The sequence below is a fragment of the Ambystoma mexicanum genome, chromosome 13, assembly GCF_040938575.1.
Source record: "Ambystoma mexicanum isolate Mex_15411 chromosome 13, UKY_AmexF1_1, whole genome shotgun sequence".
Lineage (NCBI taxonomy): Eukaryota > Metazoa > Chordata > Amphibia > Caudata > Ambystomatidae > Ambystoma > Ambystoma mexicanum.
The window spans coordinates 831,327,267-831,343,616 of NC_090938.1; the positions used below are offsets into that span (position 1 = coordinate 831,327,267).

At 49.9% G+C, this 16,350-nt stretch overlaps 1 protein-coding gene across 2 annotated transcripts in view; it reads left to right on the plus strand.

The window, feature by feature from the left end:
• Positions 1-16,350, plus strand: part of LOC138522079 (uncharacterized) — a 92,988-nt gene that overhangs the window by 16,539 nt on the left and 60,099 nt on the right. The window lies entirely within an intron of this gene.

Below are 16,350 nucleotides of genomic sequence, written 5' to 3' on the forward strand. Positions count from 1 at the left end.
CTTTCTGTGATGTCATCAGAGGTCAAGGGTCGTGTGATGTTACTTCTGCTACCCCTGGCATTTTGGTGAAATGACGTCCCTGTCTTGAACCCTGACACATAACCAGACCCAGTGCTCGAAATTGACAAAATGTACTGGGGAAACTCCCCCTCAACCCCCTTTATGCACGGAACGGTGCTAGGCCAAGACAGTTTTTTGCAGGAACGCAGCTCTGTCTTGTTCTGGCCCAAATCCTCCCATGACCAGATCTACTCCTTGCTTCTATGACTCACTTTAACATGTCACCAGGCCAGGGCAAAGTGTTTTCTTATACCTTTAATCAAATCTATTAAAATATTCTTTCCTCTTGTAAATGTACAAGTACTTAAACATTTGGAGCTTTTGAATAGCACTGTTACCCGTTCTGAGATCTACACGGTGTGCCCTTCGGGTAGGGCAGGTGCACACTGGCTGTGGTGTCTTGGGAGCCCGTTGACAGATTCTGGAAAGGTGGCCTGGAACAAGAGTGAACAAATTCAAGAGGGCTTCTGAACGGGCCACAGCACCTGTACTGCCCTGACCCTTCCCCGCCTGCTCATGGGGCCTGCAGTTCCGGTGCCCATATCCGGTCTATACACAGGGGGCTGGCAGCTCCTAGACACATGCTGCATAGTATGGAACTAGCAAGTGGCATATATGCTCTGCTGAGACCCCGGGAGGTGGCAACTCTGAGGCACAAAGGCAACTCTGGTCTACAGACTGGCTGGAATACACTGGCGGCACACTGGCAGAGCTGGAATACACTGGTGGCTCACTGGCAGTGCTGGAATACACTTTCAGCCCATCAGCAGTGCTGGAATACACTGGCGTTCCACCGGCAGTGCTGGAATACACTGTTGGCCTACCGTCAGGGCTGGAATATACTTGCAGTCCACCGGCAGTGCTGGAATACACTAGCGGTGCACTGGAAGTGCTGGAATACACTGGCGTTCCACCGGCAGGGCTGAAATACACTGTTGGCCTACCGTCAGGGCTGGAATATGCTTGCAGCCCACCGGCAGTGCTGGAATACACTAGCGGTGCACTCGCAGTGCTGGAATACAATGGCGGCCCACTGGCAGTGCTGGAATACACTGGCGGCCCACTGGTAGGGCTGGAATACACTGGCAGCCCGTCGGCAGTGCTGGAATACACTGGTGGCCCACCGTCAGGGCTCGAATACACTGGTGGCCTACTGGCAGTGCTGGAATACACTGGTAGCCCACCTGCAGGGCTGGAATACACTGGCAGCCCACCGGCAGTGCTGGAATACACTGGCGGCTCACTGGCAGGGCTGTAATACACTGGCAGCCCACCGGCAGTGCTGGAATACAATGCTACAAAACCATTATATTAAAAAAAGACAGTCACAAGGGGGCAGTGCTGGAATACACTTGCGGCCCACCAGCAGGGATCGAATACATTGGTGGCCCACCGGCAGTGCTGGAATACACTGGCAGCCCACCAGCAGTGCTGGAATACACTGGCAGCCCACCAGCAGGGCTGGACTACACTGACGGCCCACCGGCAGTGCTGGAATACACTGGCGGCCCACCGGCATTGCTGGAATACACTTGTGGCCCATCGTCAGGGCTGGAATACGCTCGTGGTGCACTGGCAGTGCTGGAATACACTGGTGGCCCACCGGCAGTGCGGGAATACACTGGCAGCACAGTGGCAGTGCTGGAATACACTGGCGGCCCACTGGCAGTGCTGGAATACACTGGCGGCACAGTTGCAGTGCTGGAATACACTGGCGGTGCACTGACAGTGCTGGAATACACTGGCGGCACAGTTGCAGTGCTGGAATATACTGGCGGTGCACTGACAGTGCTGGAATACACTGGTGGCCCACTGTGCTGTACTGGAGGGGCACTGTTCATGGAATCAGAGTTGGGGGGAGCAGATGCATAGAGGCACACACACAACTGCACAGGCATAAAACGCACTCACCCACTACACTGTTCTACACTGTTCTAGAGAGCCCATTCCATAGCCAGGGACCTTGGCCTGCAAAGCCGACCGCCCCTCCTTTCGAGCTACAGTGAGGTCATGGGATATGGGGATGACTTCTGTAGGATGAAGGCAGTGCGTGTTCTCATATGATGTGAGGTATGATGCTGATAATGTATGTTGAGGCCTTCCTATGAGGAAAATGTCTTTAAATGGAAGGGTTAAGTCAGAGACTTTGCACACTATAGGACAAACTAATAAAGTTAGGAAAGCCCAAGAAAAATGGTCTACTGAGGAAGGGATGATGGGAGGGGTGCTGGCTCATGGCGCTCTTCAGCAGGGGCAGAAGAGGGTGGCAACATCCATCTGAGAGTGCTTCACCTTCTACTGTGTCCATCCGAGAGTCCTTCACCTTCTACTGTGTCCATCCGAGAGTCCTTCATCTTCTACTGTATCCAATCCCAGAGTCCTTCACCTTCTACTGTATCCATCCGAGAGTCCTTCATCGTATACTGTATCCATCCAAGAGTCCTTCACCTTCTACTGTATCCATCCGAGAGTCCTTCATCGTATACTGTATCCATCCAAGAGTCCTTCACCTTCTACTGTATCCATCCGAGAGTCCTTCATCGTATACTGTATCCATCCGAGAGTCCTTCATCTTATTCTGCATCCATCTGAGGTATCATCCAAGAGTCCTTCACCTTCTACTGTATCCATCCGAGAGTCCTTCATCGTATACTGTATCCATCCAAGAGTCCTTCACCTTCTACTGTATCCATCTGAGAGTCCTTCATATTACACTGTATCCATCCGAGATATGCATCCGAGAGTCCTTCACCTTCTACTGTATCCATCCAAGAGTCCTTCATCTTCTACTGCATCCATGCGAGAGTCCTTCATCTTCTACTGTATCCAATCCCAGAGTCCTTCACCTTCTACTGTATCCATCCGAGAGTCCTTCATCGTATACTGTATCCATCCGAGAGTCCTTCATCTTCTACTGTATCCATCCGAGAGTCCTTCATCGTATACTGTATCCATCCAAGAGTCCTTCACCTTCTACTGTGTCCATCCGAGAGTCCTTCACCTTCTACTGCATCCATCCGAGAGTCCTTCATCTTCTACTGTATCCAATCCCAGAGTCCTTCACCTTCTACTGTATCCATCCGAGAGTCCTTCATCGTATACTGTATCCATCCAAGAGTCCTTCACCTTCTACTGTATCCATCCGAGAGTCCTTCATCGTATACTATATCCATCCAAGAGTCCTTCACCTTCTACTGTATCCATCCAAGAGTCCTTCATCTTCTACTGCATCCATGCGAGAGTCCTTCATCTTCTACTGTATCCAATCCCAGAGTCCTTCACCTTCTACTGTATCCATCCGAGAGTCCTTCATCGTATACTGTATCCATCCGAGAGTCCTTCATCTTCTACTGTATCCATCCGAGAGTCCTTCATCGTATACTGTATCCATCCAAGAGTCCTTCACCTTCTACTGTGTCCATCCGAGAGTCCTTCACCTTCTACTGCATCCATCCGAGAGTCCTTCATCTTCTACTGTATCCAATCCCAGAGTCCTTCACCTTCTACTGTATCCATCCGAGAGTCCTTCATCGTATACTGTATCCATCCAAGAGTCCTTCACCTTCTACTGTATCCATCCGAGAGTCCTTCATCGTATACTGTATCCATCCAAGAGTCCTTCACCTTCTACTGTGTCCATCCGAGAGTCCTTCACCTTCTACTGCATCCATCCGAGAGTCCTTCATCTTCTACTGTATCCAATCCCAGAGTCCTTCACCTTCTACTGTATCCATCCGAGAGTCCTTCATCGTATACTGTATCCATCCAAGAGTCCTTCACCTTCTACTGTATCCATCCGAGAGTCCTTCATCGTATACTGTATCCATCCAAGAGTCCTTCACCTTCTACTGTATCCATCCAAGAGTCCTTCATCTTCTACTGCATCCATGCGAGAGTCCTTCATCTTCTACTGTATCCAATCCCAGAGTCCTTCACCTTCTACTGTATCCATCCGAGAGTCCTTCATCGTATACTGTATCCATCCGAGAGTCCTTCATCTTCTACTGTATCCATCCGAGAGTCCTTCATCGTATACTGTATCCATCCAAGAGTCCTTCACCTTCTACTGTGTCCATCCGAGAGTCCTTCACCTTCTACTGCATCCATCCGAGAGTCCTTCATCTTCTACTGTATCCAATCCCAGAGTCCTTCACCTTCTACTGTATCCATCCGAGAGTCCTTCATCGTATACTGTATCCATCCAAGAGTCCTTCACCTTCTACTGTATCCATCTGAGAGTCCTTCATATTACACTGTATCCATCCGAGATATGCATCCGAGAGTCCTTCACCTTCTACTGTATCCATCCAAGAGTCCTTCATCTTCTACTGTATCCATCCGAGAATGTATCCATCCAAGAGTCCTTCACCTTCTACTGTGTCCATCCGAGAGTCCTTCACCTTCTACCTTATCCATCCGAGAGCCCTTCACCTTGTACTGTATCCATCCGAGAGTCCTCCACCTTCTACTGTATCCATCTGAGAGTCCTTCACCTTCTACTGTGTCCATCCGAGAGTCCTTCACCTTCTACTGTGTCCATCCGAGAGTCCTTCATCTTCTACTGTATCCAATCCCAGAGTCCTTCACCTTCTACTGTATCCATCCGAGAGTCCTTCATCGTATACTGTATCCATCCAAGAGTCCTTCACCTTCTACTGTATCCATCCGAGAGTCCTTCATCGTATACTGTATCCATCCAAGAGTCCTTCACCTTCTACTGTATCCATCCGAGAGTCCTTCATCGTATACTGTATCCATCCGAGAGTCCTTCATCTTATTCTGCATCCATCTGAGGTATCATCCAAGAGTCCTTCACCTTCTACTGTATCCATCCGAGAGTCCTTCATCGTATACTGTATCCATCCAAGAGTCCTTCACCTTCTACTGTATCCATCTGAGAGTCCTTCATATTACACTGTATCCATCCGAGATATGCATCCGAGAGTCCTTCACCTTCTACTGTATCCATCCAAGAGTCCTTCATCTTCTACTGCATCCATGCGAGAGTCCTTCATCTTCTACTGTATCCAATCCCAGAGTCCTTCACCTTCTACTGTATCCATCCGAGAGTCCTTCACCTTCTACTGTATCCATCCAAGAGTCCTTCATCTTCTACTGCATCCATGCGAGAGTCCTTCATCTTCTACTGTATCCAATCCCAGAGTCCTTCACCTTCTACTGTATCCATCCGAGAGTCCTTCATCGTATACTGTATCCATCCAAGAGTCCTTCACCTTCTACTGTATCCATCCAAGAGTCCTTCATCTTCTACTGCATCCATGCGAGAGTCCTTCATCTTCTACTGTATCCAATCCCAGAGTCCTTCACCTTCTACTGTATCCATCCGAGAGTCCTTCATCGTATACTGTATCCATCCGAGAGTCCTTCATCTTCTACTGTATCCATCCGAGAGTCCTTCATCGTATACTGTATCCATCCAAGAGTCCTTCACCTTCTACTGTGTCCATCCGAGAGTCCTTCACCTTCTACTGCATCCATCCGAGAGTCCTTCATCTTCTACTGTATCCAATCCCAGAGTCCTTCACCTTCTACTGTATCCATCCGAGAGTCCTTCATCGTATACTGTATCCATCCAAGAGTCCTTCACCTTCTACTGTATCCATCTGAGAGTCCTTCATATTACACTGTATCCATCCGAGATATGCATCCGAGAGTCCTTCACCTTCTACTGTATCCATCCAAGAGTCCTTCATCTTCTACTGTATCCATCCGAGAATGTATCCATCCAAGAGTCCTTCACCTTCTACTGTGTCCATCCGAGAGTCCTTCACCTTCTACCTTATCCATCCGAGAGCCCTTCACCTTGTACTGTATCCATCCGAGAGTCCTCCACCTTCTACTGTATCCATCTGAGAGTCCTTCACCTTCTACTGTGTCCATCCGAGAGTCCTTCACCTTCTACTGTGTCCATCCGAGAGTCCTTCATCTTCTACTGTATCCAATCCCAGAGTCCTTCACCTTCTACTGTATCCATCCGAGAGTCCTTCATCGTATACTGTATCCATCCAAGAGTCCTTCACCTTCTACTGTATCCATCCGAGAGTCCTTCATCGTATACTGTATCCATCCAAGAGTCCTTCACCTTCTACTGTATCCATCCGAGAGTCCTTCATCGTATACTGTATCCATCCGAGAGTCCTTCATCTTATTCTGCATCCATCTGAGGTATCATCCAAGAGTCCTTCACCTTCTACTGTATCCATCCGAGAGTCCTTCATCGTATACTGTATCCATCCAAGAGTCCTTCACCTTCTACTGTATCCATCTGAGAGTCCTTCATATTACACTGTATCCATCCGAGATATGCATCCGAGAGTCCTTCACCTTCTACTGTATCCATCCAAGAGTCCTTCATCTTCTACTGCATCCATGCGAGAGTCCTTCATCTTCTACTGTATCCAATCCCAGAGTCCTTCACCTTCTACTGTATCCATCCGAGAGTCCTTCATCGTATACTGTATCCATCCGAGAGTCCTTCATCTTCTACTGTATCCATCCGAGAGTCCTTCATCGTATACTGTATCCATCCAAGAGTCCTTCACCTTCTACTGTGTCCATCCGAGAGTCCTTCACCTTCTACTGCATCCATCCGAGAGTCCTTCATCTTCTACTGTATCCAATCCCAGAGTCCTTCACCTTCTACTGTATCCATCCGAGAGTCCTTCATCGTATACTGTATCCATCCAAGAGTCCTTCACCTTCTACTGTATCCATCCGAGAGTCCTTCATCGTATACTATATCCATCCAAGAGTCCTTCACCTTCTACTGTATCCATCCGAGAGTCCTTCATCGTATACTGTATCCATCCAAGAGTCCTTCACCTTCTACTGTATCCATCCGAGAGTCCTTCATCGTATACTGTATCCATCCGAGAGTCCTTCATCTTATTCTGCATCCATCTGAGGTATCATCCAAGAGTCCTTCACCTTCTACTGTATCCATCCGAGAGTCCTTCATCGTATACTGTATCCATCCAAGAGTCCTTCACCTTCTACTGTATCCATCTGAGAGTCCTTCATATTACACTGTATCCATCCGAGATATGCATCCGAGAGTCCTTCACCTTCTACTGTATCCATCCAAGAGTCCTTCATCTTCTACTGTATCCATCCGAGAATGTATCCATCCAAGAGTCCTTCACCTTCTACTGTGTCCATCCGAGAGTCCTTCACCTTCTACCTTATCCATCCGAGAGCCCTTCACCTTGTACTGTATCCATCCGAGAGTCCTCCACCTTCTACTGTATCCATCTGAGAGTCCTTCACCTTCTACTTTATCCATCCGAGAGTCCTTTACCTTTTACTGTATCCATCTGAGAGTCATTCATCTTCTACTGTATCCATCCTAAATATCCATCCAAAGGTCCTTCACCTTCTACTGTATCCAACCGAGAGTCCTTCATCTTCTACTGTATCCATCCAAGAGCCCTTCATCTTCTACTGTATCCATCCGAGATATCCATCCGAGAGTCCTTCCTTCACCTTCTACAGCAGGGGTGCACAACTGATTTTGACAGAGGGCCGAAAGTACCTTACATGAGGGCTATAGTGGGCCGAAAAGTAAATGTGGGCGGGGCGGTGGGCGTGGCAGGAGGCTTTTTAAACCCCCAATTTCTACTAAACACATGGAAAAAGAATGTTTTTGAGGGGTAACGATTTTTATTTGCATTTCAAACTTACATTTTGTACTACACATTTTCCATTGTTATAATTTATTTCTATTTAGTTATTGTATCTCGCATGTTTATTTAACTTATATATATTTTATTGACCCTAGATTGGACATGCCGTTATTTTGGACTGCTACAGTTTGCTATTTGGGTTGCCCAAGAGGAGTATGGCCTTCCTTGAGTCAGGTTTCCTCAAAAAGCCAAAGATGAACATCTCCCAACTGTGCCTGGTTTAGCTTTATTATTGGGTTCACTCTTGGAGTGCAACACTATGCCCCATGGCCCCCTCACCCCCAACCAAACACTATGCCCCATGGCCCCCTCACCCCAACCAAACATTATGCCCCATGGCTCCCTCACCCCCAACCAAACATTATGCCCCATGGCACCCTCACCCCCAACCAAACACTATGCCCCATGTCCCTCACCCCCAACCAAACACTATGCCCCTTGGCCCCCTCACCCCAACCAAACATTATGCCCCATGGCTCCCTCACCCCCAACCAAACATTATGCCCCATGGCACCCTCACCCCCAACCAAACACTATGCCCCATGTCCCTCACCCCCAACCAAACACTATGCCCCATGGCCCCCTCACCCCCAACCAAAAATTATACCCCATGTCCCTCACCCCCAACCAAACACTATGCCCCATGGCCCCCTCACCCCCAACCAAACACTATGCCCCTTGCCCCCTCACCCCCAACCAAACACTATGGCCCTTGCCCCCCTCACCCCCAACCAAACATTATGCCCCTTGCCCCCCTCACCCCCAACCAAACATTATGCCCCATGGCCCCCTCACCCCCAACCAAACACTATGCCCCATGTCCCTCACCCCCAACCAAACACTATGCCCCATGTCCCTCACCCCCAACCAAACACTATGCCCCATGGCCCCCTCACATCCAACCAAACATTATGCCCCATGGCCCCCTCACCCCCAACCAAACACTATGCCCCATGGCACCCTCACCCCTAACCAAACACTATGCCCCATGTCCCTCACCCCCAACCAAACACTATGCCCCATGGCCCCCTCACATCCAACCAAACACTATGCCCCATGGCACCCTCACCCCCAACCAAACACTATGCCCCATGTCCCTCACCCCCAACCAAACACTATGCCCCATGGCCCCCTCACATCCAACCAAACATTATGCCCCATGGCCCCCTCACATCTAACAAAACATTATGCCCCTTGCCCCCCTCACCCCCAACCAAACAGTATGCCCCATGGCCCCCTCACCCCCAACCAAACACTATGCCCCATGTCCCTCACCCCCAACCAAACACTATGTCCCATGTCCCTCACCCCCAACCAAACACTATGCCCCATTGCCCCATGGCCCCCTCACATCCAACCAAACATTATGCCCCATGGCCCCCTCACCCCCAACCAAACACTATGCCCCATGGCACCCTCACCCCCAACCAAACACTATGCCCCATGTCCCTCACCCCCAACCAAACACTATGCCCCATGGCCCCCTCACATCCAACCAAACACTATGCCCCATGGCACCCTCACCCCCAACCAAACACTATGCCCCATGTCCCTCACCCCCAACCAAACACTATGCCCCATGGCCCCCTCACATCCAACCAAACATTATGCCCAATGGCCCCCTCACATCCAACGAAACATTATGCCCCATGGCCCCCTCACCCCCAACCAAACATTATGCCCCATGGCCCCCTCATATCCAACCAAACATTATGCCCCATGGCCCCCTCACATCCAACCAAACATTATGCCCCATGGCCGCCTCACCCCCAACCAAACACTATGCCCCATGTCCCTCACCCCCAACCAAACACTATGCCCCATGTCCCTCACCCCCAACCAAACACTATGCCCCATGTCCCTCACCCCCAACCAAACACTATGCCCCATGGCCCCCTCACCCCCAACCAAACACTATGCCCCATGTCCCTCACCCCCAACCAAACACTATGCCCCATGTCCCTCACCCCCAACCAAACACTATGCCCCATGGCCCCCTCACACTCAAGCAAACACTATGCCCCATGGCCCCCTCACCCCCAAGCAAACACTATGCCCCAGGGCCCCCTTACCCCCAACCAAACACTATGGCAGTTGGAAAAAACATCTTTTTGGAGGTGTACCGTTTTATTTGTATTTAAAACTTACATGTTGTACTATACATTTCCCCAAATCATACAGGATGAAACAGTGAACCAGACATAGTTGATCAGTGAGAAACATTGCAGCGTTTCTCAGCTGTCAGTTTCTGGATCTCGGGCTCCAGTGAGGTTGTTCCTACTCTCAGGATAGCATGGAGATGTTGGTCAGTTAGTCTTGTCCTTAGGCTGGATTTATGTAGTTTCATTTGTGAAAAAACTTGCTCACAAATGTAAGTACTGCCAAACATAGAAACCATCTTTAATGCTTCCCGTGAAAGATTGGGGAATTGCGCAGTGTCCAGAGACTGATAGAAGACTAATAAAGGCATCTCTCTGTGCTTATTTTTGAGGGCACTACAGCACTGAAGTTCAATCAGTTCCAGTTGCAGTTCAGGTTGCACACTGTCAACATCAGCTGAGAAAGGGTCTGCAAAAAGTTTAAAAGAGGCTCGCTGGGATTTGAATTGTAAGAAACGATTCTCAAAAACATTTTGCAGTTCCTTCAGGACCTTCACATGCCGATACCACCCTCCATACTTGTCATGGGGGAAAACCTCTGCACATGCGGGGTAGTGTGCCAGCATCCCTTTCTCCAGTTGGGCTGTCAGAAGCCTTAACTTTATTTCTAAGGCACAAACTGCCTCAAACAGATCCGATATGAGATTTTGGCTTCCTAGCAACTGTAAATTTAAATCATTGAAATGGCCTGTCAGGTCAGTCAGAAAAGCAAAGTCGGCTACCCAGTCAATATCTAGCATGACAGAAGTGTCCATTCCCTTTTCATCAAGGAATGCTTTTATTTCGTGCCGTAAAGCAAAGAATCGCTTCAGCACATTGCCACGACTAAGCCATCGAACATCGGTGTGATATAGGACATCACCATAATCCGCCTTTACCTCTTCTAGAAACGCCTGAAACAATCGGTGATTTAAAGAGCGTGCACAGACAAAATTAACCGTTTTCACAACAAAGTCCATCACTTGAGTGAATTTCAAATGTTTTGCACATAATGCCTCCTGGTGGATTATGCAGTGATAATTTTTTAAATGGACAGCCTTCTCGCCTAAGTGCCTTTTCAAGCAGCCAATAAACCCATTTTGCTCCCCAACCATGGCTGGCGCCCCATCAGTCGTCACGCCTACCAATGCATCCCATGGCAAATTTAAATCATCAATGACTTTTTGAAAGGCATTAAAAATGTCAGCACCAGTAGTCCTGCCATGCAAAGATACCAGGGAAGCCAGTTCCTGAAATACTTTGCATTGATTATCGACCCCCCGAATGAAAATTAAGAGTTGGGCTGTGTCACTTGCATCTGTGCTCTCATCAAGGGCAGCTGAAAAGAACTTGACATCCTTACACTGCATTTTCAGTTGGCTGTAACAATTGTCAGCCATATCTACAATACGCCGCTGGATACTCATACGTGAAAGGGGAACATTTGTAAAAACATCTTTTTTTTCTTTACACGCTGCCTCGCAAATCTCCATCAGGCAGTCTTTAACGAAATCCCCATCTGTGAAAGGACGTGATGACCTTGCAATACGCCGAGCAACCTTATAACTCGCAAAGGTGGCACATTCAGATTCTTTTTTTTTCTGGGCAAAAACACCCTGTTGCTTTGCCAGCTGTGTTTTTAGCTCCCCAGCTTTCTTAATTCTCGCTTCCCCCTGCAAATCCTTAAATTGTGAATGTTTTGATTCACAATGGCGGCGGATATTATACTCCTTGGGGACTGCTATGCGTTCGAGACAAATGAGACACGAGTACACATCAGGTTTGGACTCGACGAAAAAAAACTTTTCAGTCCACTCATCCTTAAATTGACGGTGCTCCTGGTCAATCTTTCTTTTTTTTACTGCACTAAACATTGGCAGGGACATCTTTGGATAAAGATCCGAAATCCACTGTTATGCTCCCACTACGACGGTCCAAGTCTAGAGTATATACAAATTATATACTTTTTGGAGAATCCTAGAAGCGACAAAAGAACAAGATCAGATAAAGAACATAGCCTTGCCAGCATACCTTTTCATGCACTTATTGATGGATACTTTGAGGAATAGCGGGCTGCATAGCATATCAACCTGCTATGTTTGAGATTAAGGTGGAAATTGAGGACATACTTTTTAAAAAAAAATAACATTTCAAAGCACAAGCTGTTGCCAAATTATGAGCTTTTGAAAGGAATTATCACAGGATGACCAATTACTTTAGTGAACATACAAAGAAACTGATCTCAGTTTCTTCCTGGGCAAGGCAAAACTGGCAGGAGCGCCAGAGAAATAGTTTCTGCTTGTGCTTCTATCCCCCTGAACAATGCTTGATGGGGTTGTAGAAAGGTAACAATTACCCACACTCAATGGGTCTCAAACGCTTGATCGAGGTTTAGTTGCAAGATTACAGGAGCAGACATCATCCAGGACCATACTAGAAAAGGCTGCAGCTGATTTTGAAAGCTTTAGGAATGTACAAATAAACCACACCCACTGCTGACCCTTGACACTCTGGCCCAACATCTCTAATGATATGCTATGATAGAGCCGGAGAATTACACAAGGGGAGGATAAAGGAGGGAGAGGAACAAAACAAGCTTTTATCGTACTAGGCCTGACGACATTTCAGATAGTGCTGGAGAGGGAGAGGGGATAGTAAGTGGGGGTGGGGGGCAAACATTTGTTACTATCATACCATGTCCAGGGAAAATTCTGGACCTAGGAGTATGATCTTTAGGGGACTGCAGCGAATGCCAAAGAGCATCACTAAATGGGAACAGAGCTACATGGTGATGCCGATTTGGGTTTGGCCCGGGATTTACACACTGGGTGCAGTTGCTATACATCAGGCCAGTGGCCAGGGTTCGCACTGGCAAACACATTTCACTTGCCTGTGTGATCCTACAGGGCACCAGGCAAGGCTGCCAGTTGTCTCTGATGTTATTCACCCTGGCCCACCTCACCCCCCAACTCAGCACACACACAAACATGCACACATACAGACCCAAACCCCCCACGCCCCCCAACTCCAAACCCCCACCCCCCAAATCAGCACACACACACAAGCACCCAACCAGACCCGAACCCCCACCCCCCAACTCAGCACACTCTCAAACATGCAAACATACAGACCCAAACCCCCACCCCCCAACTCAGCACACACACAAACATGCACCCATACAGACCCGAACCCCCCACCCCCCAACTCCAAACCCTCACCCCCCAAATCAGCACACACACAAGCACCCAACCAGACCCGAACCCCCACCCCCCAACTCAGCACACTCTCAAACATGCAAACATACAGACCCAAACCCCCACCCCCAACTCAGCACACACACAAACATGCACCCATACAGACCCGAACCCCCCACCCCCCAACTCCAAACCCCCACCCCCAAATCAGCACACACACACACAAGCACCCAACCAGACCCAAACCCCCACCCCCCAACTCAGCACACTCTCAAACATGCAAACATACAGACCCAAACCCCCACCCCCCAACTCAGCACACACACAAACATGCACCCAGACAGACCCAACCCCCCACCCCAAATCAGCACACACACAGACCCGAACCCCCCACCCCCAACTCAGCACACACACAAACATGCACCCATACAGACCCGAACCCCCCAACCCCCCCAACTCCAAAACCCCACCCCCCAAATCAGCACACACACACAAGCACCCAACCAGACCCGAACCCCCACCCCCCAACTCAGCACACTCTCAAACATGCAAACATACAGACCCAAACCCCCACCCCCCAACTCAGCACACACACAAACATGCACCCATACAGACCCGACTCCCCACCCCAAATCAGCACACACACAGACCCGAACCCCCCACCCCCAACTCAGCACACTCTCAAACATGCAAACATACAGACCCAAACCCCCACCCCCCAACTCAGCACACACACAAACATGCACCCATACAGACCCGACCTCACCCCCCAACTCAGCACATACACAAACATGCGCCCATACAGACCCGAACCCCCCACCCCCCCAACTCCAAACCCCCACCCCCCAAATCAGCACACACACACACAAGCACCCAACCAGACCCGAACCCCCACCCCCCAACTCAGCACACTCTCAAACATGCACCCATACAGACCCCAACCCCCCACCCCCCCAACTCCAAACCCCCACCCCCAAATCAGCACGCACACACAAGCACCCAACCAGACCCGAACCCCCACCCCCAACTCAGCACACTCTCAAACATGCAAACATACAGACCCAAACCCCCACCCCCCAACTCAGCACACACACAAACATGCACCCATACAGACCCGACCCCCCACCCCAAATCAGCACACACACAGACCCGAACCCCCAACTCAGCACACACACAAACATGCACCCATACAGACCCGAACCCCCACAACTCCAAACCCCCACCCCCCAAATCAGCACACACATGCACAAGCACCCAATCAGACCCAAACCCCCCACCCCAACTCAGCACACACACAAACATGCACCCATACAGACCCGAACCCCCCACCCCCCCAACTCCAAACCCCCACCCCCCAAATCGGCACACACACAAACATGAACCCATACAGACCCGACCCCCCACCCCAAATCAGCACACACACAGACCCGAACCCCCCACCCCCAATTCAGCACACACACAAACATGCACCCATACAGACGCGAACCCCCACCCCCCCAACTCCAAACCCCCACCCCCAAATCAGCACGCACAAGCACCCAACCAGACCCGAACCCCCACCCCCCAACTCAGCACACACACACAAACATGCACCCATACAGACCCGAACCCCCCACGCCCCCCAACTCCAAACCCCCACCCCCCAAATCAGCACACACAAGCACCCAACCAGACCCGAACCCCCACCCCCCAACTCAGCACACTCTCAAACATGCAAACATACAGACCCAAACCCCCACCCCCCAACTCAGCACACACACAGACCCGAACCGCCCACCCCCAACTCAGCACACACACAAACATGCACCCATACAGACCCGAACCCCCCACCCCCCAACTCCAATCCCCCACCCCCCAAATAGGAACACACACACAAGCACCCAATCAGACCCGAACCCCCACCCCCCAACTCAGCACACTCTCAAACATGCAAACATACAGACCCAAACCCCCACCCCCCACACACATCCAACACCCCCCACCCCCGCATCTCAACATACACACAAAATACATTCAAATCCAAACATCCGACACACATCCAACACCCCCCCACCCCCACATCTCAACATACACACAAAATACATTCAGATCCAAACATCCGACACACATCCAACACCCCCCCACCCCAACATACACACAAAAAACATTAAAATCCAAACATCCCACACACATCCAACACCTCCCCACCCCCGCATCTCAACATACACACAAAATACATTCAAATCCAAACATCCGACACACATCCAACACCCCCCCACCCCCAGATCTCAACATACACACAAAATACATTCAGATCCAAACATTCATACACATCTGACACCCCACCACCCCCGCATCTCAACATACACACAAAAAATATTACAATCCAAACATTCATACAGATCCGACACACATCCGACACCCCCCCACCCCCGCATCTCAACATACACACAAAATACATTCAAATCCAAACATCCGACACACATCCAACACCCCCCCACCCCAACATACACACAAAAAACATTAAAATCCAAACATCCGACACACATCCGACACCCCCCACCCCCGCATCTCAACATACACACAAAAAACATTAAAATCCAAACATCCGACACACATCCGACACACATCCGACCCCCCCTCGCAACATACACACACAAACAAAGCAAAACAGACCCGACACACAAACACAAACAGACCACTTACCGGAGACGTGCTGGAAGGCAGGCAGGTAAGCGGCAGGTAAGCTGGAACGCTGGACTCGTACTACGGCTGGCGTGGTCCAAGGCTGAAATGCCTTCCGGCATCAAGCCTTATGGACCACGCCAGCCGTAGTGCTGGCCCTCCATTGGTGCAGCACACACGCATTACGTGGCTCGTAGGAGCGACGTGGTGCGTGTGTGTGCTGAGCCAATGAGGGCCAGTGTTTTGTCCGGCCCGGAAGACAACAAAGACTTTCCTAATGGAGGGCGGCCGCGGGCCGCCCTCCATTAGGAAAGTCTTTGTGCCTCGCGGGCCGACAAAAGAGCATGGCGGGCCGCAACTGGCCCGCAGGCCGTATGTTGTGCACCCATGTTCTACAGTATCCATCCGAGAGTCCTTCATCTTCTACTGTATCCATCCGAGATATCCATCCGAGAGAGCTTCACCTTCTACTGTATCCATCCGAGAGTCCTTAATCTTCTACTGTATCCATCCGAGATATCCATCCAAGAGTCCTTCATCCTCTATTGTATCCATCCGAGAGTCCTTCACCTTCTACTGTAGCCATCCGAG